Genomic DNA, 25,010 nt, shown 5'->3' on the forward strand with positions numbered 1-25,010 from the left:
TATTATCCAAAAGGATGCAATGTGCATTGTGGAAACTGATGCGAATCTTCCAGTGCTCAAAGGCATCAAGGTGTGCCTAACCTCCCAGCTCTTGAAGAAATATGGTCTATTAAAGCTGAAGGTTTAAAATTGAGTTTTGATAGGAATTACAAATCAATTCCGACTGCTGTTTACATGGTATGAAGACCATTCGTCAGGATGGCTAATAATTACAGGATTAAAAAAGGCACTTTGTGGCTTTCTGCAACTGCTCAGCTCTTTTAAATCCAGATAATATAGTAGAGGTTATTTTATATCCAGGTTATTTTCTGAGCTCGTGCTGTTCACGTGGTCTTGCCAAACTTCATTTCCTCTATGTGTTACAAGGGGACAAGGCTCCACGCTGGGAGCTTGGACTCCTGAATTGGCTATTGCCAATGTTATGTTATTGAGTCAGTTGATGTTGGACAGTCTGAATGAACTCCAGTATGTAAGGGATCTGCTCATGAGATTGCTGATACCATTGAACACGAGAAGGTATTTGCTGCAGATCCCTAAATTTGTAACATCAGTTTTTTGGATTGATTCTAATTTGCAATTTGATTTGTGCTGGTCTCATTATCACTGGAATCTAGAGCTATTTTGATAAAGTATTACAATTGCATACTGCAGCAGAAGGGGCTGACACACTGTTGGAGCTAGCACTCTAACTTATGCATGTGAATAATTTTGTTTTGCCAGTTCTTAGCCTCTAGGCTGGGCAGCCCACCAGGCAAGCAAGTTACACTTGACACTTCATTTGTCTCTTCTCGTAAAGGTCCATCTCCTGCTGTTTGATCCTTAAAGCACCATATGTATTAGACAGTGCAAAGCAAACTATTGCTGAAGCAAGGAATTACAAAGGGGGGGGGGAGGGGTGAGGAAAAGCATAAAATAAAATCTCAATTGTCCCTTGTTGCTGATCATTGTTACCATGTGGTAATTTTGTCTCATAAGAATAACTAGAATAACTCTATGAACAAAATAATGTCTGTTAAAATCACAATGCTCGATATAAAACAAACATACTTTAGTATCATAATTATGGAATCAATATGCTGCAGGCTGAAAAGAGTCATTAGTAAATATTATTGAACCTTCAACTGTCTAGAAACAGCTATCTGCAAAGTATTTACTTACTACCCTACATATATACTTGGTCTATGAGATATTGATCCCAAAGTTCCACGATATTTATGCAGGCTGGGTGCAAATGAGCCAGGGACTGGTTATGGCAGATCTCCATCTCTTTCTGTGCCTGTCATAGTTCTTTTTCTGGGAGTAGGGCCAACATTTGGAAGATGCAAATGCGGGAATTTATCTTTGCCATGACAATAGCAAACACAAATGATGCCTGTACATCAAGGCTGAATGGAATATTTTCAGTTTAGAAGGCAAAATTTCAAAATAAAAAATTTAAATTTAATCATAATTTTAAAAATATTTTCAGCCTGGGACGATGGCTCAACTTAAATGTAGCAAGTCGCTGCAAGGATTTCTCTTCCCCTGAAACATATCCTCTACCTTTACTACAAAATAGACCCTGTGCTTATCCAAAATACTTAAATGCTCCTGATCTCGAGAAATGGCCAAGATCAGAGGTCGAGCCCATCACACTAATGCCAGCAGAGAGGGGCCAGAGGAAATTTCAGCCCCATTTTTTTCAAAAAGAAATTCAAAAGGCTAAAATACCATTAAATTTAGATTGAATCTTCTCTAAACAGTAATGCAGTTTTCAGTGACCCTTAACTCGAGAGCTGTAAAACAAAATCTGCTTTAAAATGTTTCTATCTAAAATGATTAGAAGGAACTGATTAATGATAAGGTTACAGAGATTAGATTTTTGACAGCTTTGAAATATAGCCTGCTTAGGATAAGTGCTGAAATGAAACAATGCCAGTCAATAACATCGTCTGTCTCTACTAATTTAACTCTCACAAAAAACACTTCTTTTCAGGTAAAAAAGAATTATCTCCCCTGTGCTGTTGTGTTTTTGTACTTCTCCATTACCTTCCTTTATTTTGCATTCTTACACTTTCTTTTCTTTCCATTTCTTTATCTCAGACTCATTTCTGTCTTTTCTTTTCCCCACCCCCCAGGGAAGTTATGCTGAACCTTTATAAAGCTCTGGTTAAGCCCCAACTGGAGTATTGCATTCAGTTCCGGCCACCATGCTTTAGGAAGGATGTGAGGGTCCTTGAGGGGGTGCAGAGGAAATTTACCAGAACGGTTCCAGGGATGGGGGAATTTTAGTTACAAAGTTAGGTTGGAAAAACTGGGGTTGTTCTCCCTGGAGCAAAGGAAATTAAGGGGAGATTTAATAGAGGTGTACAAGATTATGACAGGTTTAGATAGTTAGACAAGGAAAACTGTTCCTATTAACTAATGGTACAAGGACTAGGGGACACAGATTGAAGGTTTTGGGCAAGAGATGCAGGGGGAATATGAACAAGAACTTTTTATACAGCAAGTGGTATGATCTGGAACTCGCTGTCCACGAGGGTGGTGGAAGCAGAGACAATCAATGACTTCAAAAGGAAATTGGATGACCACTTAAAGGAAATAAACTTGCAGGGCTACGGGAATCGAGCAGGGGAATGGGACTGACTGGATAGCTCTATGGAGAGCTACCATAGACTTGATGGGCTGAATGGTCTCCTTCTGTGCTATAAGTGACTCTATGGGCTGGATTTTACCTTAGACAGACAGGAATTCGCCACCGACATAAAAGTAACATCAGCTTTTTGGCTTCCGCCTAGCTCAGGGATTTGTCCCGCATTTTACGGGTCCCCAAGCTTTAATTGTCCTGAGGTGGGACTTCCACCACCTCAGTGAGCTGCCGGCCAATCAGCTCTTAGTCCCAGCAGCACCGCTGGGAGCAGTGGCCACTGCTGGGACTGCAGCCCAGCCAATGACATGGAGCCAGGAGTGATGATTTGGGGTGGTTGGAATCTGGAACACACTGCCTGAAGAGATGGTAGAGGCAGGAAGCCTCACAATATTTAAGAAGTACTTAGATGAGCACTTGAAATGCCATAGCATACAAGGCTATGGGCCAAGTGCTGGAAAATGGGATTAGAATAGTTCGGTGCTTGATTGTCGGTATAGACACGATAGGCCGAAGGGCCTGTTTCTGTGCTGTATAACTCAATGACTCTAAAGTAAGTTGGGCATACCTCACCAGGGGGATCGGTCATGCCCTGGTGAGGCTAGGGCGGTCATTTGGGGGGAGGGGTGGGGCATCTTGGGTCCCGGGGTTGGGCTGGGAGGTGGGGGCGGCACTCAATCGGGCACCTAGTGCCCAACTGCCACGGCATCCCCCCCAGAGCGTGGAAAGGCCAGCAGCTGTCGCTGGGCAGCCTTTCACATCCCCAGCATGCCCGCTTGCCACGGGTAAAATACCCATTGAGGCAAGTGAGGGCCCTTAAGTGGCTGTTACATGGCCACATAAGGGTCTTGATTGGCCTTGGGCAGGCAAACTGCTTTTCCCCCTCGCCCGACCGCCGTAAAGTTGGCTGGAGGTGGGAGCGTGGAGGATAGGCCTCCCGGAGTCTCCCGCTCAATTTTACGCCACCCCCATCCAACCATCTGACCCACTGGGTTGGCGTAAAATTCAGCCCTATGGGTTTGGAGGTGAGGAGAGCATAAAATTGGGCGGGATGGTGGCAGGCGGGGACCCCCTTACCTTCGTGCCTCTACCGAAATTTAGCCTGGGGCAGGAAGGCCTGTGAATGGCCTTTCTGCCCCACTGCTAATTGAGGCCCTTAATTGGGTAATTAATCCCCAATTAAGGACCTCTTCCTGCCGCAGCTGCAATTACGCATGGAGTGGGTGGCCCTGTCACCGCACGGGAAGCATAGCACAAAAAACCATGAGGGCTGCTTCCGGGCTCCAGGGGTGGGTGGGGTGGGTTCCTTGTTTAAAGGCCCTTAGCGCTTGAACGAGGGACACTGCTGAGGGCCAAACCCCTGCCGTTGCTGCTGCTCTCCTTCCCACCCCTCCCCCGCGACCCCACCCTGCAAGACCCTTCCTGCCCTGACCTACTTAAGCCTGGATCCAGCACCCCTCCTCAGTGTCCGGTTGCTGCAGCTACAGCAGCAGTCACCGCCTTCGTGGTGTCCCGCAGCTGCTAGCCTTTGATTGGCCAGCAGCCCCCCAAGGTTGGGACTTCGGGTCATGGGGTCCTAAATCCTAAGGAAGGCCCGCCACTGGCCAGTTAAGTGCCCGATTGTCATTAAATTCAGCGGGCCTTCCAAGGAAGAGGCGATTCCGGGATCTCAGCGCCAGTTTCCTCCAACATCGAGACCTCCGCTGCCAGTGTAAAATTCCAACCTATAACTCTATGGGCTGGATTTAACCTTAGGTGGACAGGAATTCGCCACCGACGTAAAAGTCGATGGCGAACCCGCTTCCGCCTAGCCCGGGGATCCGTCCCGCATTTTATGGGTCCCCGGGCTTTAATTGTCCCGAGGCGGAATTTCCACCCACTTGAGGAAGGAGGTCCCGCCTCAGTGAGCTCCTGACCAATCAGCGGGCCGGCAACTCTTAGTCCCAGCTGTGTGACCAAGAGCGGTGGCCATTGCTGAGACTGCAGGCCAGCTGATGCCATGGAGCCAGGAGTAAAGCTAAGTTGGGCTTGCCTCACTAGTGAGATCGGTCGTGCCCTGGTAAGGCTAGAGTGGTCATTTGGGGGTGGGGGTCGTCTTGGGTCCCGGGGGTGGGTTGGGAGGCAGGGGTGGCCCTCAATCGGGCCCCCCACCCAGCACGCAGAAAGGCCAGCAGCTTTTGCTGGGTGGCCTTCCATGTCCCCAGCATACCCGCTTGCCACAGGTAAAATACCCGTGAAGGCAGGCGAGGGCACTTAAGTGGCTATTAAGTGGCCACTTAATGGCCTGGATTGGCCTCGGGCGGGTGGGCCGTTTCCCCCCCCCCACCCGTCCGACTGTTGTAAAGTTGACCGGAGGCAGGAGTGGGGCGGGTAGACATCCCGGAGCCTCCCACTCAATTTTACGCCGCTCTCATCCTCCCCCACATCACCATCTGACCCGCTGGGGCGGCGTAAAATTCAGCCCTGTGACTCTGTTTTTACCTTTCTTGGGCCATGAAATTCGTTAAGATCTGAAAACAGGTATGGGGATTGCGATGTGTAATTACCCCGCACCTGTTTGCTTCTGATGGAGCCAGCATGCAAACTTTGTGCTGTCTGCTCATTTAGATGATTGTTACGTGCAGCCAGTACTAAGCGTGCTGTTGAATGGCTGCATACCTGAGCAGGGGGCCCAAAACTGTGAGAGGTTAGCATGAGGTCAAGCTAGCCTGGACTACTAAAAGCAAGCCTGCATTTTGGCTGGAGCATGAACTGGAAGTCAATCTTAAGGGGATTTTGTTGTGGGGAAGACACAAGAATGATACAACATGGCATGGAGTGGACTCCAAGATTTACCAGTGCTGCACTGGAGGCTTTGGTGCAGGAGGTGGAGAGGAGGAGAGAGGTTCCCTATCCATAAGGAGCCAGGAGGGCCACCAGACAAACTTTACAAACATAGTAGGATGGGATAGCCATGGAGGTCAATGCCAGAAGTCTAGCCCCGAGAATCTGCATGCAGTGCTGCATGAAGTTCAATTCCCTCACACAAGTGGTCAAGGTCAGTGAATGTATCTTCAAATGCCATGGGCTGGATTCAGTGCTCCCGTCATGGGTCCCAGTGGGGATGTCGCTGCTTGGCACGTGTGCGATGGGCCCACCACAATCACGCAAAGGGTGGTCAATTGTGATAATGGATGTGCGGGGCTTGGCCAATTACACAACGGGGCCAGGATTTGAGGCACTGAATGTGGAGTCGGATGACTGCGGAGCAGGTGCTGGTGCCATATTTAAAACCCTGCCAGCCCTGATTTCATTGCTGCCTTTGAGTCCTTCGTTATTTGCTGCTGAGATTGATGCTGTAGTGACTCCTGGTTCCCCACCCTTATGTCAAGGAAAGTGCAGTATGGCTCAGGCCCCATGGTTTAGCAATTCTCCTCCAGGCTGCAAGGGAAAGGCCGGAGGTCCTCTTCCCCAGGTAATGGCAAGAAGAGGTCCTCCTGCCTGACCAAACAAGCTTGGATAGAGATCACGGAGTAGGTCAGTAGCCATGAGGTTACCCCCCAAACATAGGTCCAATGCAGGAAGAATCAATAACCTCCTTTGGTCTGCCAAGGTGAGTGCTCCATACCATTCTCTATTTTGGGGACTGCATTTGACTATGCAGGAGGCTGGGGAGGGAGGCACCTCAAAGGCACTGCCAAAGGGAGTTAGGCCTCACCACATCCTGCCAGACCTTTGGCTGCATCTTGGCCACAGGCCAATTTCTTTCACAGATCACCCCATTACCTCCCCTGAAAGCTGACGTGGGCAAGAACCACATAGGAAAGGCCTAAAAGGGACGAAGGGCTGCCACTAGCACAACTATCCTGTAGCTCTTCCTGTGAAGCATGACTATCTCCTTCTTTCCACTTGCAGTACAAGAAGGCCCATAATAACAGGGAGACCTCATGGACTGATAGGGGTATTGCTGACATAAAGCCTCCCTCTGCAGGTGAGAATGAAGCAATGGAGTTGGCGGCAACCCAGGGCAGACGCTCAATCATGGATGGAGAGACTGGAGTTTCCAAGCGAGAGACTGAGGATTGTCTGCCATCGACATCCAACACACTTCTGGAGATCCTCATAACACATGGATATCATGGCAAGATCAGCAAATCCTAACCCACGCATGTTTGTGTTCTCTCAACCAAGTCAGTGTCCACAGGAAACTCTATCCAAATGAGAGATCATTCAACCTCTGAGGAGCAGCAGCAATCGGAGGATGCACTGTCACATGACTCTCCTGCACCTTCCACCAGTGCAGATACTTTCACCTCAGTGAGTTTGCGCTCGGCTGTAGAATCAGTGTCACAAGCTGGTGAGAGCACCGCACACGCACCCGAGCAGCTGGCTGAGGCTGAAACAACCGAGGCCACTGACATTTGGAGGCCAGGCCCATGCTGAGCCCCAGGCTGATGACGAACCTCTGGTTTCGGCAGCACAGAAGATGCTGGAGTTGCAGAGAGAGGTAAGGCAACATTTGGTGGAACTGCCAGAGGCAATGTGCAGTCATGCACAGACGATGGAGGAGTCCATCAATGCCATCAGTGCTGCCATGTCTCAGGCATGTGAGCGCTTGGCTTCCTCCATCGAAAGGTTGGTGACCCTCTTGGAGAGCCAGATCCCACAAATGCGTGCAGACCTGCACACCATCGCCTTGGCCATGAGCTCGACGCGGCGGTGGCAAGGCAAGAGAAGGACAAAGTGCCTGGAGTCTTCTCCAGGTCCTCGTCCTTCTCCAGTGAGCAGGAAGGTTCAAGTGAGTCTTGAAAGGGAGGAGGTAAGGCTGACCTCCACAGCTGGGTGCTCCCCTCCCCTGGGTGGACACCAGCTACTCAGCCCCTCTGCCAGTGAACCCAGCTCCAGTACCTGCGACGCCTGAGGAGAGTCCTGCACCAGTGCGGGAAACCCTCAGGCAGCTGGGGCCCTCCAGGCCTCAGGCAGACAGAGGACACCCAGAAAAGTCATCATAAACCCAGGGGCAGTCTGATCAGCAGCTTACCTCCAGCCCAGCTGCTAGTGCAGGGGTCACACCTCATAGAAGCACTCGTAACCATGTAGGCAAAAACACCGAGACACACTTGGGGCTTCACAGGTGCTTGCAATTTTCCATTAGTATTCTGCTATAAAATTTATTCGCTTTTGAAGTTAACATTCATTGTGGAAAATGCTTATTCCTTCATGCCTTAATTGTGAGATGCTGACTTCACCCTTCTCCCATAGTGGGCACAGCCCTCCTTTGGCAAACACCTCTGATGTGCCAAAGCATGTGTGTGATCTGGGCACTAACCCTAACAGAAAGGAGGCGACAGACTGAATGCTTTAAGGTAAGTTTTTATTGCTTTCATTCTGAGAGGCAAGCATGGTGGCTGGAAGTGGGTAAGTGTGAGCCTGGCCCTCACTCCATCAGGGGTGCTGCATTACACCACAGGGATGCACAAAGACAGGATGTATGAAACCCATCCCAGATGATCCATAGGCCTCCAGAGCACTGTCCTTGCAGGGACAAAGTTGCCCTGACATCTTTGCCTTTGCTACTCCTCTCGGGTTACATGCCGATGCTCCTCAGTGGCCATCCTTACTGACAGCCGACCCTTTCACCTAGCTGTATGGCTGTGTTGACCACCTGAAACCAAGCTCACCTGCGCAGAAGGCACAGCACTGGCGGCTGACAATAGCCACCACTCCTCCCTGTTCCCATATCCAATACTGTTCATGGCTGCTTTCCTGTCGTGGCACTGAGGCCTTGCATCAGTGCTGCCAGCTTTCAACGGCCAGGGATCTGAAGGCACCTGAAGGCCACCCGTCATCAAATTAATTTCAAGCCCCCCATTGAATCGCAATCAATTCCATGCAAATGTATTAAAACACAGTGGCGCAGTGGTTAGCACCGCAGCCTCACAGCTCCAGGGACCCGGGTTCGATTCCGGGTACTGCCTGTGTGGAGTTTGCAAGTTCTCCCTGTGTCTGCGTGGGTTTTCTCCGGGTGCTCCGGTTTCCTCCCACAAGCCAAAAGACTTGCAGGTTGATAGGTAAATTGGCCATTATAAATTGTCACTAGTATAGGTAGGTGGTCGGGAAATATAGGGACAGGTGGGGATGTTTGGTAGGAATATGGGATTAGTGTAGGATTAGTATAAATGGGTGGTTGATGTTCGGCACAGACTCGGTGGGCCGAAGGGCCTGTTTCAGTGCTGTATCTCTAATCTAATCTAACTGTTCAGCAATTCAAATGGCAGTCCTGTTGCTTCGGGGCAGCGATGACGCCTTGGTGCTATCCCGTAGCTGACTAAATCCAGAACCGACGTCTCAACATTGGATTTCCGGGCAGACACATCCATCGCTATTCCACGGCGCCCCCGCACCACCATTCCCATTCCAGATGGGCTCACTAAATTCCGCCCATATCTCACCAACTGCACCATTAGTCTCACACACTGCTCGATTCACCACACTCCCCCTCACTCACCTTCCAACAATCTTTGTCAACCATGACTTAAAACTAACATTCATAGCTTCACCTCACCCTCACACTCTTAACACTGCTGCAAGCCTCAGATCCACATCTCACAGCTTGCACACACTGCCAGCTATAGAACCATGATAGGCACATCACCCAAACAGATTGCACGACAATCACTGACACACTTCCCCCTCTCCCTTGCAGGTCAAGCAGCAGGGCTGAAACCATCAAAAATGACAGTATTCACATACCCAATCCTCCGGCTCACGTCCCAATTACCCCTCATCCCATAACCTCTGCTGATTCACAAGCTGCAGATGATGTAAACATGCACCATTTACTTCCTCCCTTCCCTCACCACAACCCTACCCTTGTCCCTTGTGCCTTTCTCCTTTCAGATACCCAAGAACTGCACACTGTCCAGGAAGTGGTGGAAAAGTAAGCAGTGGAAGAGCAGGAAGACAGTGATGAAGAAGAAACACCATCACTTGCTCTCACACTCGCAGCCACCAGCTCAGATGCTGACACTGTGTGTAATTTAGAGGATAGTTTAGAGGCAGGATCTGCATGTGGTGCATCACTGGACATGCTTGGTCTGCAGCCAGGAGAGGGGCAAGGGTAGTACAGGTGCCAGATCACCAGAGGGCAAGGTCACACATGAGTTTTGCTGCAGAGGACACAGATGAGACTTTGATGGGGGTTGGGGGGTGGCGGGGCGGGGGGGGGGTGGTTGCTATAGAAGAGGCTGTTGGCTATACACAATGAAATGCTTGTTGCATTGGCAGGCCTATCAGAAAGTCTGCGTATACTATCAAGAAAAATTGAGGATTCTGGCACCAACTTTGCACAGAGCTTGGAGCCCATCCTTTTCAGCATGGAAGTGGTGGCCAACTCCACTTGTGGACCCAACCATAATGCAGCATCTGATAGCCGATGTTGCAGTTTCTATTGCAGCACAAGCAAAAGCCACTCAACAATTGGGTGTTTCAGTGGAAGCTCAGACAGAGTCTTACAATCTCTGCTTGTCGCCACGCAAGCTCAAACTGTTGCCGTCATAGCTGCAGATAGCAGTGTTTAAAGAGGCTTGCAGGGTCTCACAGCAGTCCAACAATCTGTCCACAAAATCATTGGTGAATTGCTGAGGCACTGCCCTTGGCCGAGTGGCAGTGACTCCATGGAGCATGAACCTGCTCTTTCAGGATGACAGCATTCATGCTCTCACTACTGCCACTCCTCCAGTGCCCTTGCTATTGCCTGTCAGCCAGCCATTCCATACTGCTGGCACCCATGCCAAGATGGTACTGACTGTCTAGGGCCAGAGCTGCTCAGGTCATCCTCCAAGGCTATCTGCAGTCTCCCCCCTGAAAGTCAGCAGCCTTCCACCAGCCACTGGGTTAGCACTGCATATGAGCACAAAGAGAGCTTTTGGGCCAACCATCAAGAAGATCGCCCCCCTCAACTCTAAATCAGGGGACATAATCACTGACCAACGCAAGCAAATGGACCGCTGGGTGGTCTCTTCAGACTACTAGAAAAGATCGGATGTCCACCAAAGCTACTAAGTATCATCACCTCATTCCATGACAATATGAAAGGCACAATTCAGCATAGCGGCTCCTCATCAGACCCCTTTCCTATCCTGAGTAGCGTGAAACAGGGCTGTGTTCTCGCACCTACACTGTTTGGGATCTTCTTCTCCCTGCTGCTCTCACATGCGTTCAAGTCTTCAGAAGAAGGAATTTTCCTCCACACAAGATCAGGTGGCAGGTTGTTCAACCTTGCCCGTCTAAGAGCGAAGACCAAAGTATGGAAGGTCCTCATCAGGGAACTCCTCTTTGCTGACGATGCTGCATTAACATCCCACACAGAAGAGTGACTGCAGAGACTCATCGACAGGATTGTAGCTGCCTGCAACGAATTTGGCCAAACCATCAACCTCCAGAAAACGAACATCATGGGACAGGACGTCAGAAATGCTCCATCCATCAATATTGGCGACCACGCTCTGGAAGTGGTTCAAGAGTTCACCTACCTAGGCTCAACTATCACCAGTAACCTGTCTCTCGATGCAGAAATCAACAATCACATGGGTAAGGCTTCCACTGCTATGTCCATACTGGCCAAGAGAGTGTGGGAAAATGGCGTACTGACACGGAACACAAAAGTCCGAGTGTATCAAGCCTGTGTCCGCAGTGCCTTGCTCTACGGCAGCAAGGCCTGGACAACGTATGTCAGCCAAGAGCGACATCTCAATTCATTCCATCTTCGCTGCCTCCGGAGAATCCTTGCATCAGGTTGCAGGACCGTATCTCCAACACAGAAGTCCTCGAGGTGGCCAATATCCCCAGCATATACACCCTACTGAGCCAGCGGCGCTTGAGATGGCTTGGCCATGTGAGCCGCATGGAAGATGGCAGGATCCCCAAGGACACACTGTACAGCGAGCTCGTCACTGGTATCAGACCCACCGGCCGTCCATGTCTCCGCTTTAAAGACGTCTGCAAATGTGACATGAAATCCTGTGACATTGATCACAAGTCGTGGGAATCAGTTGCCAGTGAGCGCCAGAGCTGGTGGGCAGCCATAAAGGCGGGGCTAAAGTGTGGCGAGTCGAAGAAATTTAGCAGTTGGCAGGAAAAAAGACAGAAGCACAAGGGGAGAGACAACTGTGTAACAGCCCCGACAACCAATTTTATCTGCAGCACCTGTGGAAGAGCCTGTCACTCTAGAATTGGCCTTTATAGCCACTCCAGATGCTGCTTCACAAACCACTGACCACCTCCAGGGGCTTACCCATTGTCTCTCGAGTCAAGGAGGCCAAAGAAAGATGAGCACTAGGACAGTCAAAGCACACAGAAGACAGCCACTAAGGCAATGCACAAGAATGATTAGTTGTTTGTATACAAGATCGCGTGATTTGTTTTAAATTAATTTGGTGCAGAATGTTTATGTTACAATGGCTTTTATTTTTGCATTGTGGCCAAATGGATGCTGTGTTGTCAGTCACAGAGGGAAGATAAGGTGTGGGACTTTGGTGAATGGGGAATAGGGGTTGTGTTTACTGATATCACAGTTGGATGAGTCGTTCACAGACAGCCCAGTCAGAAAGGGGCTGTGTTCATTGCCTCCTCCCTTCCTTTTCCTCCTTCTCAGCTGGTGGCATGGTAATGAGGTTGTGCAGCATGCAGCAGACCACCATGAATTTTGACACCTGCTTTGCTGAACACTGCAGGGCTCCTCCAGCGCAGTCCAGGCAGCAGAGGCATTGTTTAAGCACTGCAATAGTTTGTCCTATCACATTTTTATTTATTTATTTATTTTTTTTATTTAGAGATACAGCACTGAAACAGGCCCTTCGGCCCACCGAGTCTGTGCCGACCAACAACCACCCATTTATACTAACCCTACAGTAATCCCATATTCCCTGCCACCTACCTACACTAGGGGCAATTTACAATGGCCAATTTACCTAACACCTGCAAGTCTTTGGCTGTGGGAGGAAACCGGAGCACCCGGCAAAAACCCACGCGGTCACAGGGAGAACTTGCAAACTCCGCTAAGGCAGTACCCAGAATTGAACCTGGGTCCCTGGAGCTGTGAGGCTGCGGTGCTAACCACTGTGCCACTGTGCCGCCCCAGTTTTGTGTGGCAGCATGGCTTTTGTTGTATGCATGCTGCCTAACTGTTCACTGAGTCAGCAGCCATGTGGTCAGTGGCTAGCCCTTGTCACTCATAAGCCATCCTCATGGTGGGTTAAATGCAGCTGGCACAGGGAACTGCTGCAGAATGAACGCATCATGACTGCTGCCAGGATACTGGGCACTTACCTGTATGATACACTGAGTATGGTCGAATACCAGCTGGACATTTAGGGAGTGGAAACCCTTTCAGTTACGGTACATCTCAGAGTTGACATCAGTGCCCACAAAGTGACGTGCATGCAGTCAATGGCACCCTGAACCATGGGGAAGCCTGCAATCCTTGCGAGACCACATGCTCACTTCTCCTGCTTCTCTCTGGCAAGAGGGAATAAAATGTATTCCGCTTTCTTGGAATACAGAGCCTCAATGACCTCTCTTATGCAACAGTAGACAGCAAACTGGGAGATGTTGCAAATATCGCCTGCTCCAGCCTGGAACGAGCCGGACACATGAAAGTTCATGGCTACAGCCATCTTTGCAGCCACTGGCAAAGTGGTCTTCGTCCTGCTCTGAGGCTGCAGTTGTGCCTGCAGAAGGTGGCAGATTTCAGTGTGGATGTCCTTAGAGAAGTGGAGACTCTATTTCTCACTGAGGTTCAGGTAGAAGAATTGCTCCCTGAATATCCTGGGTAGATAAGGTCTCCTGCTGAGAGCACTTCTCCTCCTCCTCCCTCTTCCAGCAGCTTGTCCTCTTCTATGTCACCTCTGTTCATTCTTCCTGTCATGCCGACTACTGCACCCATGTCTGCACAGAAACCTTGACGTCAGAATAAAGTCTTGCAGCACATGTGAAATCACTCCACATAGACTTTAGCAACTTTAAACAACTTTGGAAACCACCAAACACTTCTACAACCAAGGCAGAGCCAGTAGAAATCAAACAACAACTAACCGGAATGTAGTTGATGATCCATTTAAATAGTGGTGTCGGGGGTGTGGGGGAGTTCTCAGTCCTGCTAAAGGCATGATCAGCTGTGTGTGTTTAAGGGAGCTCCGAATGGCAGCCCTGGCACCAAATGACGTAATCATCTGCCAACTCTGCCTAATTCAGGTGGATGCTCCCAATGCACAACTAATGCCCTCACCAAAATGGCATCCGGCACCAAGTGTGCACCCACGTTGCAGACGGCATTTTGGAGGCAAAACAGCACTTGTAACGCTGAATTAACAGGTGTGCTACAGAGATGAATTTTGCAGCATGTCTTTATTCTCTATTTGGCCACGTAAGATCTTTATGATCTTAAGTGTTGTAGTTCCTCTAATCTCAAGCTTTTGGTGTTCTCCATTTCCCAGCTGTACTCCATTTTATTTTACCCCCAGAATCTGCTGCTGCTGCTCTTACCAGTTCTGACTTTTCGATTCAGATGCTTTCTCGTAGCTCTAGTCTGCTCCTTGTGGCACTGATCCCTGTAATCTATTATCCCTGACTGAACTGATGAACAGACACAAGAGTTGTGTATTTGCTGCACTGTTCTGATGTGACAACAGCTCTTATACATCCCACCACAAATGCAAAAATATTTTGCATGTATTTTAGACTTTACTATTTTAATTTCATTAGAAATGGCTGTGAATTACTAAAATCAATACCAGGATGTCATTCTGCATACTTACCTTGAGCTAAATTTGAAACCAAATTATTTGACACGACTGTTGTAATGAAATTGTTACAAACATAATGGAGTCGATTTTGAGTGGCCTCCCCTAGCATTAATGAGGCGGTAAAGGCCTCAAAATGTGCTCAGTAGCTTAACCCTAACCCTAACCCTAACACCAACAATGCAAAAGCACCATTTTAAAAAGGGCCTTCTGCTGAGCTGGGTGTCCAAAGTTCCCTCCTGATTCAGGTGATAGGCCTCTTTTAATATGGAAATTAGGATCTTATGGGGTATGGTCGTGCTTGCGCAGTGTAGGCTTTGATTGGTTCCATGGGTGATGGAAGGAAAGAGGCCTAGCACAGGTAACTCCTGCTCCTCTGGCGCCCACAAAATAATCCACACTGCCGCAGCCCTGAGACCCCATCCTCCACGATTTCCACAGCCCCCTCCCCTTCAGGACTTATTTTCCTGCTGCTGCTGCTGCCCATTTTGCTTTGGTAAATCTGGAAAGCTGTGTCAGGACACCTGTTTGGCGCCCTGCAGCTCGCCTGGAAAGTGTTTATGAGGCCGGAGCATCACAATCATGTCGGGGCCTCTTTGCCACTGGAACAGGCAGTTGACCAGTGCACTCCATTGCCCAAAAGCCAAAACAGACAGTGCTAATGGCACTGACAGGGGGGAAAAAATATTATTGAATGTATTGAAGTCTCACTGCAAAGGTCAGTGCAGCATTGGAAGAAGGCAACCTTCTTGCCCATTTTGTTTCCTCCCAGGTTTGGTCACATTTTTACATAGGGTACCTGTATTTACAATAGGGATGCTTTAGGCCTGAGTGTGCATTATACTTCTGACAGCGGCCTGAACAATACATCCACATAATTGCTACAAAACATCCGGTTTAGTGCTGGCCTGCCTTTCCTCCCTCTATTGTTTTACCACCCTTAAAAATAGACTTATACACAGACAAATGCATTACATATAAAAAGATACAATGGGGAAGTGGAGGGGGAGGGGTGGGGAGGGCATTGATCCATGCATGACCTATTCTAATGTATGGAGCCAAAATGAAGGAGATTGGTTGTCAATGTCTAAGCAGTCATCACTATATATCCTTTTATAAATGCAGAACATATCCCAGCAGTTCCAATCAACTTGTTTTCTGCCCACATGAAGAAAAACAAAAGAGTAAGTGCAGGTTGAATACATGCTTTTCCCCAACAGTAGTTTCAGGATTATCCTAAAGAATCTGCTAGACAAAATAGTAATAAGACCCTGACAAATCATACTGAGATGATGTGTATTTATCAGGTTGAAAGCAAGGTCAGTTATAAAATGAGATATACTTACTGGAAGAGAAAAAAAAGTCAACTAATATGGGTTGGGTTTTTTCACACTTGGATAGAAAGTTCTCGTTACTTGATGGAGTCAGTGCTCATTTAATTGGTTGAGGATATCACACATAAGCAGCCATTAGTGTGTTTCTGTTTGTAGAAAACTAGCTGTCAGGTTACATTTAATAAGTTTACCTTAAAACCCATGTCTAGATTGATATAACTGTTGAAACAGATCTGTTTGTTATTGTTCTACGTCTTGTTCACTTGACAGAATTGCACATTTTTGACATATTATCTGCACCCTACCACTGGGCAAATTCCTAACAAAAGGTTTCTGAGGAGGTGGAATAATTTAATGTCTGAGAAGAGTGGGGAGGTCCTTTATCTGATCTGGCATGAATCCCAGTGCATTAGTAGAACTGCTGCACTGCTGACATTAGTAGGTGGTCTTGCTCTCATCTAAAGAATGTTGTTATTCCTTCTGTCATGCAGCAGCAAGATATATGCTATTTTCTTAGCTCACCTAGTGCAACTAGACATCACTGACTAGGTCAGCAGCAGGACCCTGTGTGCACAATTAATCAAACCATAAAACATTTTGCAAGGGGTTAAATTGGTTTAGTACAACATGGACTCATAGCAAAGCGGCAGTCTATCTTACACTGAAAACAATGGGAAACAAAATGGGGCACAGTGCAAAACAAACAGCCGATTTGAGTCTGTTTCATGCTTCTGCATAGACCAATTTTACCCCCTACCTTTTGTGTGAAGACAAGACTAGAGGTGCTAATGAGAAAGTCATATCCAGGATTGTTGTATGTTGTTGGGTGGGTTTCGTCAGGCCTGCACTGTTAACAGGACCTTTCACACAGCCAGTGCACAGTAGAATAATGTGGTACAACCTCTTTGAATTTTCTGCCCCTATGGGTAGTACACCCACTATTTTCTGATACACTAGTTGTACACGAAGCCCAACTGGCAGAACATGGCCTGGTAAAATTTACTCCTGTATGTGAAGTGAAATCATTTTGCTAAGTTAAAACTCAGCTTTCCAAACATTAACCCAATCAGTGTTATATTGAAACCTGCATCTTTTAAGGTTGGTTTATGTGCAATACCAATACTGTACTACAAAGTACAAATTACATAGACAAATGTGAGTTAATTAAAGAAAACCAGCATGGATTTCTTAAGGGAAAATCATGTTTAACTAACTTGCTGGAGTTTTTTGAGGAGGTAACAGAGAGGGTTGATGAGGGCAATGTTGTTGATGTGGTGTACATGGACTTTCAAAAGGCATTTGATACAGTGCCACACAACAGACTTGTGAGCAAACTTGTAGCTCATGGAATAAAAGGGACGGTAGCAACATGGATATGATATTGGCTGAATGACACGAAACAAAGACCAGTGGTTAATGGATGTTTTTTGGGCTGGAGGAAGGTTTGTAGTGGAGTTTCCCAGGGATCAGTGTTGGGACCTTAGCTTTTCCTAATTTATATTAATGACCTGGACTTTGGTGTACAGGGCACAATTTCAAAGTTTGCAGATGATACGAAATTTGGAAGCATTGTGAACTGTGAGGAGGATAGTGTAGAACTTCAAAAGGACGTAGACAGGTTGGTGAAATGGGCAGACAGGTGGCAGATGACGTTCAATGCAGTGAAGAATGTGAAGTGATTCATTTTGGCAGTAAGAACATGGAGAGACAATATTGAATAAAGGGTACAGTTCTAAAGGGGGTGCAGGAGCAGAGGGATTTGGTATATATGTGCATAAGTCATTGAAGGTGGCAGGGCAGGTTGAGAGAGCGGTTAATAAAGCATACAGTATCCTGGGCTTTATTAATAGGGGCATAGTGTACAAGAGCAAGGAAGTTATGTTGAACTTGTATAAGACACTAGTTCAGCCTCAGCTAGAGTATTGCATACAGTTCTGGGTGCCACACTTAAGGAAAGACGTGAGGGTATTGGAGAGAGTACAGAAAAGATTCACGAGAATGGTTCCAAGGATGAGGAATTTCAGTTATAAAGATAGATTGGAGAAGTTAGGACTGTTTTCCTCAGAGAAGAGAAGGCTGCGAGGGGATTTGATAGAGGTATTCAAATCATGAGGGGTCTGCACAGAGTAGATGGAGAGAAACTGTTCTCAATCATAAAAGGATTAAGAACGAGAGGGCACAGATTTAAAGTATTTGGTAAGACAAGCAAAAATGACACGAGGAAAAACTTTTTTAGGCAGCGAGTAGTTAAGGTCTGGAATGCGCTGCCTGAGAACGTGGTGGTGACAGGTTCAATTGAAGCATTGAAGAGGGAATTAGACAGTTATAATGAAAAGGAAGAACGTGCAGGGTTATGGGGAGAAGGCAGGGGAATGGAACTGAGGGAATTGCTCATTCGGAGAGCTAGTGCGGACACGATGGGCCAAATGGCCTCCTTCTGCACTAACGATTCTGTGTGAATTGTTAAATAATTGTAAAGATGGCAGCTGCTTGCTCTAATACAATTTTCCCCACTTACTGCATTTCTTCAAAATACTTTATTTTTATTAAAATGCTTTGGAAAACAAATGCGATAATTATGCAGAACTACGCAGAAGTAATCATTTTACTTTGCAGCTTGAATGACCCTTGGACTGCCAAGAAATGCAGCCACCTCAACCCTGTCAGCTCACACACTGAAACAAAATACCAATCTGACAGAATGAAGCCACTCAAACGTCAACAGTAGTTTTCTCACTGTGCTATTGAATCAAAACACAAATAACTAAACATACAGGACTACAGTTTCCTCAAAATGAGTTTATGCCATTGTGCCCCTTTAGAGTTTTTTTGTGTCGGCTCAAGTCCACTCCCATTGGTGCAGGCGTTGGTGTAAAATCCATCCAAAATCAATGTAAGCAGCTGAACTAGCTGGAAACTTTGGACTGGATTTTATGTAGGTGGCATGGATCCCACTACCAAGGCTGAAAGTTGGGGGTGGTGGGGGGGGTGCTGTGACCCCGCTTTGGTGGGCAGCGGGACCCAGTGCCACATTTTTCCAGTAACATTCAGCCCTTTGGTGCAGCTTTTCAGAAGGCAGTTCGGCCTCCAGTCTTCAGCAGCAGACTGAGGTCAGACAAGTAAGAGACCAACAGTGCTTGGCTCTTTCACTTCACTCTGTCAACTTCACAGTGTGTCTTGAAATCATTTTAATACAGAACAGTGAGAGCTCAAGTAACATTATGCCCAGAGGATAGCAGGGCCGGGTCATATCCAGAAGGTCACAAAGTACAATCACTGTTCGAGGAGATTGAAGGCAGGAAGTGCAGAGTCTTTGGTGTGGGTGCTACCGAGACTGCCAGGAATTAACCTGTGCCACCCAGGCAAGCTGACACTGACATTGAGTGCCAACTCCCAGGCTACCAGGGACTGCAGACCAGAGTCACAATAAGTTCAACAACTTCACCAGAGCAGGCAAATTACCGCACAGGGCTCTGTCCCCTTTTGTTTTTTACCCACCCTGAGCACCAACATAATCTTCAAGCAACATTTGCACAGCTAATGCTTCACAGTACATCTGGCTAAAGACTCCTTCTCAGTATCCTACACTATGACTATCCAGATGACCTGCCACCAATTATTTGTGTGCAAAATTCAAAGCTCCCTTCCCCATTTTAACAGGCTAATAGCTCCACATCACTTTCTTCTGCTGTCTCATGCCATTTGGCACACATTCCAAAACAACTAGCCTTCCCCTTATGTACTCTATCTTCTTGCAGGGCAGATTGGCGCGAGATTGGTTTTCTGGATCTGATAGTTAATATTGGACCAGCTATTCTGCTGATCACTGGGGCCACAGATCCAGGGTCTCTGGAAAAGCAATGGCCAGAGCCCACTTGCCTAATACTGCTGTCTCTCAGGAGAGTCACACATGCCAGACCTCCAGTCCTCCTTCTCAGAACAGCACACAAATGGACCATGGGAGGCAAGATCAGGCTGTGTAGGAGCACCCTCCAGAGCTGTAGTCAGTAGTGGTTCCATGTGAGGAGTCAGTTGTCATGGGATGAGAGTCACTTCAGACCAAAGACCATTCTGTACATGATGAAGAGCCAGCTACCTCCCGTGTTGAGGCTCTCAAGAGGCATCTAGAAGGAGAACAAGTGATGGAAAGGCACCTATAGGCACTCAGTATGGTGTTAGGAAAGAGTAGCTGATTGCTTACACTTTGTAATAATTGTACTCATGTAGACTGTGCTCTGACATGGCACTTTGTCATGGAGGTCACAGACACGCAGGAAACGATGCATTCATCTGATGCTGACATTCATTCAGCTGATAATTAGTGGTATCATGAAGGCTCATGTACAATGATTTTGTAGGCTAAGTAATGGATTGAGGGAATGTCTCCTATTTTCTGTTCAGCGAGATGGAGGTCAGGCTGTGATGGCAAATGAAGACTAAGCTAGTCAGAGGAGAAGGCTTCCAAGATGACCTGTTCCTTGATATCCCTTGCAACAGTCAGCAAGGACTCCTCCTCATAGTCTGGCCCATGTAGTTCTGGATCAACTAGGGTCAGGACCTCCTCTTCAGCCATGTCATTGCACAACTCTTCCAAAACAACCAAGTTGGGAAGGGTGCAATAAACTATCAGTGTTATGGACACATGATTTGGAGCATTCTGTAGATTCCATCCTGACCCATCCAGGTAGAGAAAGTATGCTGTGTTAGTCCGAGGCAGCTATGTCTCATTGTGGTACTCCTCTGTCATAACTCAGGGCATTCTCACTGGGGTCTTTAGCCATGGGAGAAGGAAGTCATAGTGTTATAAAGTCATTATGGCACAGAAGGAGGTCATTCAGACAAGCAGGTCCATGGCAGCTCTTTGTAGAACAATCCAATCAGTCTTATAACCCCATTCTATCCTCATAGCCCTGCAAATTTACTTCCCTCAAATGCCAATCTAATTTCCTTTTAAAATAATTCATCGTCTCTGTTTCCACCATCCTCATAGGTACTGAGTTCCAGGTCATTACCACTCACTGTGTAAGAAAGTTCTTCCTCACATCCCCCTATATCTGTTGCCCAAAACCTTAAATCTGTGTCCCCTGGTCTTTGTACAATCAGCTAATGGGAACAGCTTTTCTTTGTCTACCTTATCTAAGTCTGTTATAATCTTGTACACATCTAACAAATCTCCCTTCAGTCTCCTTCACTCCAAGGAGAACAACCCCAGCTTATCCAACATAACCTTGTAGCTAAAATCCCTCATTCCCGGAACCATTCTGGTAAATCTCCTCTGCACCCACTCAAGGACCCTGACATCCTTCCTAAAGCGTGGCGACCAGAATTCTAGTTGTGGCATAATCAGAGCTTTATAAAAATTCAGCATAACTTCCCTTCTTTTGTACTCAAAACCTCTATTTATGAAGCCCAAGATCCCATTTGCTTTGTTAATTACTCTCTCAATATGTCCTGCAATCTTCAAGGATTTATGTACATGAACCCCAGATCCTCTGTCCCTGTGCACTCCTTAGAACTGTGCCATTTCGTCTATATTGTCTCTCCCTATCCCTTCTGCCAAAATGCATCATCTCACACTTCTTTATTAAATTTAATCTGCCACTTGTCTGCCCATTCTGCTCGCCTATATCCTGTTGCAGGTGGTTCATATCATCCTCACGGTCTGCCACACCTCCAAGTTTGGTAACAACGACAAATGTTGATATTTTACTCGGTATATCCAATATCTAAGTCATTTATATATATAAAAAAAGCAGTGATCCTTTCACTGACCTTGGGGAACACCATTGTCTACCATCCTCCAGTCTGAAAAACAACCATTTATCATGACTTGCTGTTTTCTGTCCTTAAGCCAATCATTTATCCAAGCTGACACTGGCGCCCCCACCACCCACCCCCAGCCCCCGATTCATGAGCCTCATTTACGTGGTATTTTGTCAAAGGCTTTCTTAAAATCCATATAGACAACATACATTGCATTCTCTTCATCAAAGCTCTCTGCTACTCCATCAAAAAATTCAATTAGATTCGTCAAGCACAGTTTGCCTTTTACAAATCTGTGCTGGCTCTCCTTAATTAGCTCAAACCTCTACTAGTGCCAGTTGATTTTTCTCTGATTATTGTTTTGAAAAGCTTACCCACCACTCATGTTAAACTGACTGGCCTGTAGTTACTAGGAATGTCTTTACACCCTTTCTGCAATAAGAACGTAAGAACATAACTAGGAGTAGGAGTAGGCAATTCAGCCCCTCGAGCCTGCTCCGCCATTCAATACGATCATGGCTGATCTCATCTCAGCCTCATCTCCACTTTCCTGCCCGTTCTCCATAAACCTCCAACCCATTACTAATTAAAAATCTGTCTATCTCCTCCTTAAATTTACTCAATGTCCCGGCATCCACCGCACTCTGGGGTAGTGAATTCCACAGACTCACGACCTTTTGAGAGAAGTAATTTCTCCTCATCTCTGTGTAAATCTGCTACCCCTTATCCTAAAACTATGACCTCTTGTTCTAGATTGCCCCACCAGAGGAAACATCCTCTCTACGTCTACTTTGTCAATCCCCTTAATCATCTTATATACCACAATTAGATCTCACATTCTTCTAAGCTCTAGAGAGTAAAGAATAAGGGTGCCACATTTGCTAATCTCCAATCCTCTGGCACTTCCCCCATATCTAAGGAAGATTGGAAGATTATAGCAAGCCCACCCACTTCCATTTCCACTCCCACTTCCATTAGCAACCTGGGATCCAAGTCATCTGGACCAGGCGACGTATCCACTCTAAGCATAGCCAGCCTTTCCAGTACCACCTGCCTTTCAATTTTCAGCCCATCCATTACCTCCACCATCTCCACTTTTACTGATATTTTGTCAGCATCCTCTTCCTCAGTAAACAGCAATACAAAGTACTCATTAAGTATTCTAGCCTTGCCCTGTGCTTCTATGCATATATCATCCTCCTTGTACCTTATAATCCCCACCCCATCTCTTTCTACCCAGTTACTATTTACATGCCGGTAGAAGATTTTTGGGTTCCTTTTTATTGTAACTGCCATTCTATTCTCATATTCTCTCTATGCCAGATTTATTTTCCTCTTCATTTCTGTGTTCAACTTATTGTATTTGGCATAGTTATTGCTTGAAGAATTCACCTGACATGCATCATATACCCTCTTTTTTTATTTCATCATATTCTTTCTCTCCCTCATAATTAAAGGTGCCCTTGCTTTGTTCCCTTACTTATAGCCCTTGCTGTAATGTACCTAGCCTGTATCTAAAACATCTCCTTAACATCTCCATTGTTCCATTACAGTTTTTCTTGTCAATCTTTGGTTCCATTTTACCCTGGCTAGATCCACTTTCATCCCATTGAAGTTACCCCTCTTCCAATTTAGAAGTTCTACTTTAGATTGTTCCTTGCTCTTCTAAACCTTATGATACGATGATCACTCACCCAACTGTTCCCTTGAGACACTTAGTCCACTTGATTCACCTCATTTCCCATCACCAGATCCAGCAATGCCTCCTTCCTATTTGGACTGAGAACATACTGGTCAAGGAAGTTCTCCTGAACAAGTTTTAGAAATTCCTTCCCCTCCTTACCCTATATTCTAATACTATCCCAATCTATATTTGGGTAATTGAAATCCCCAATATCACCACACTATAGTTCTTACACATCTCTGATTTCCCTGCAGATTTGCTCCTCTATCTCTCTCTCACTATTTGGAAGCCTATAGAATACCCGAGTAGCGTGATCATACCCTTTTTGCTTTTCAACTCTAACTGAATGGATTTGGTCTTTGCCCCCTCAAGGACATCCTCCTTTTCCAATACTACAAGCCGTACTGCCATTCCACCTCCCTTTTTACTTTCCCTATCTTTTCTGAACACTCTTTATCCTTGAATATTAAGCGCCCAGTCATCGCCATTTTTAAGCCATGTTTCTGTTATTGCCACGACATCTTTTATTGCCATTGCCATTCTCTCTCAACTATTTGCGCTTATAACTCACCAACCTTATTCATCACACTTTGTGCGTTTAAATACATGCGTTGCAAACCTGTCTTTGGTGGTGGTGGGGGTCTGGAACTAAAGCCTGAAAGGGCAGTAGAGGCAAAAACCCTCAACTCATTTAAAAAGTGCCTGGATGTGCACCTGAACTACCGTAACCTTCGTGGTTATGGGCCAAAGTGCTGGGTGGCTCGTTTTTCAGCTGGCACAGACACGTTGGGCAAGTGGCCTTCTTCTGTGCTGTAAACTTTCTGTTTCTATGTTTCTATTCCTTGTAGTGTTTCTTGGTTTTCTTCTATCTAATATGGTACTAATTCCTTCTCAAATACTATCCAACACTCTCATGTCTTTATGCACCTTATTCCTCTTTTCTACTTCTATATGCTGGTGCCCATCCCCCTGCCAATTTAATTTAAACCCTCCCCAACCACACTAACGAACCTCTCCGTGAGAAAATTTGTCCCAATCCTGTTGGGGTGCAACCCATCTCTTTTGAATAGGTGCTTCCTGCCCCAGAACTGGTCCTAATGTCCCAAGAATCTCAAGCCTTCCCTGCTGCACCATACCTCAAACCACACTTTGATCCTCCCTATCTTCCTATTTCTACTTTCACTAGCATGTGGCACTTAGAGTAATCGAGAGATTACTACCTTCGAGATTCTACATTTTAACTTCCTCCCTAGCTCCTGGAAATCTGACCATAGGATCTCAATACCTGCCTTCTACCACAACTTCTGGCTCACTCCCTTACCCTGCAGAATATTTTTCACTCTCTCTGTGATGTCCTTTACCCTGGCACCAACGAAGCAATATGCCATGCGAGAATAACGCTGATGGTTACAGAAATGCCTGACTGTCCCCCTAACTATGCAACTTCCTATACCAACTGCATTTCTACTTCTAGCTGTTCCATCCTGTGCAGTCCCTTGCCCATTGGTACCATAGTGTGGACTGCACTCCTTCAAAGTGTCGTCACTCCCAGCAGTCTGCAAAGCTCAGTACCCCGAAGACGCCTGTCCTCCTGCCCCTTCCTACTCTTGTGGATGGCCAACCTTCTGGCATTCTGAAATCTCACTGCCTGTGGGGTGAGACCGCTTCCTTGAACATACGATCCAGGAAACTTTCATCCTCCCTGATGCTCCACGGTGACTCTAGCTGCCCCTCAAGATTAGAAGTCCTGAGCTCAAACAGCTGGAGACACTTCCTATACATGTAGTCCCTCAAGGCACATGAAATATCCTGAAGTTCCCACA

The sequence above is a fragment of the Heterodontus francisci genome, chromosome 9, assembly GCF_036365525.1.
Source record: "Heterodontus francisci isolate sHetFra1 chromosome 9, sHetFra1.hap1, whole genome shotgun sequence".
In the NCBI taxonomy this organism is placed as follows: domain Eukaryota; kingdom Metazoa; phylum Chordata; class Chondrichthyes; order Heterodontiformes; family Heterodontidae; genus Heterodontus; species Heterodontus francisci.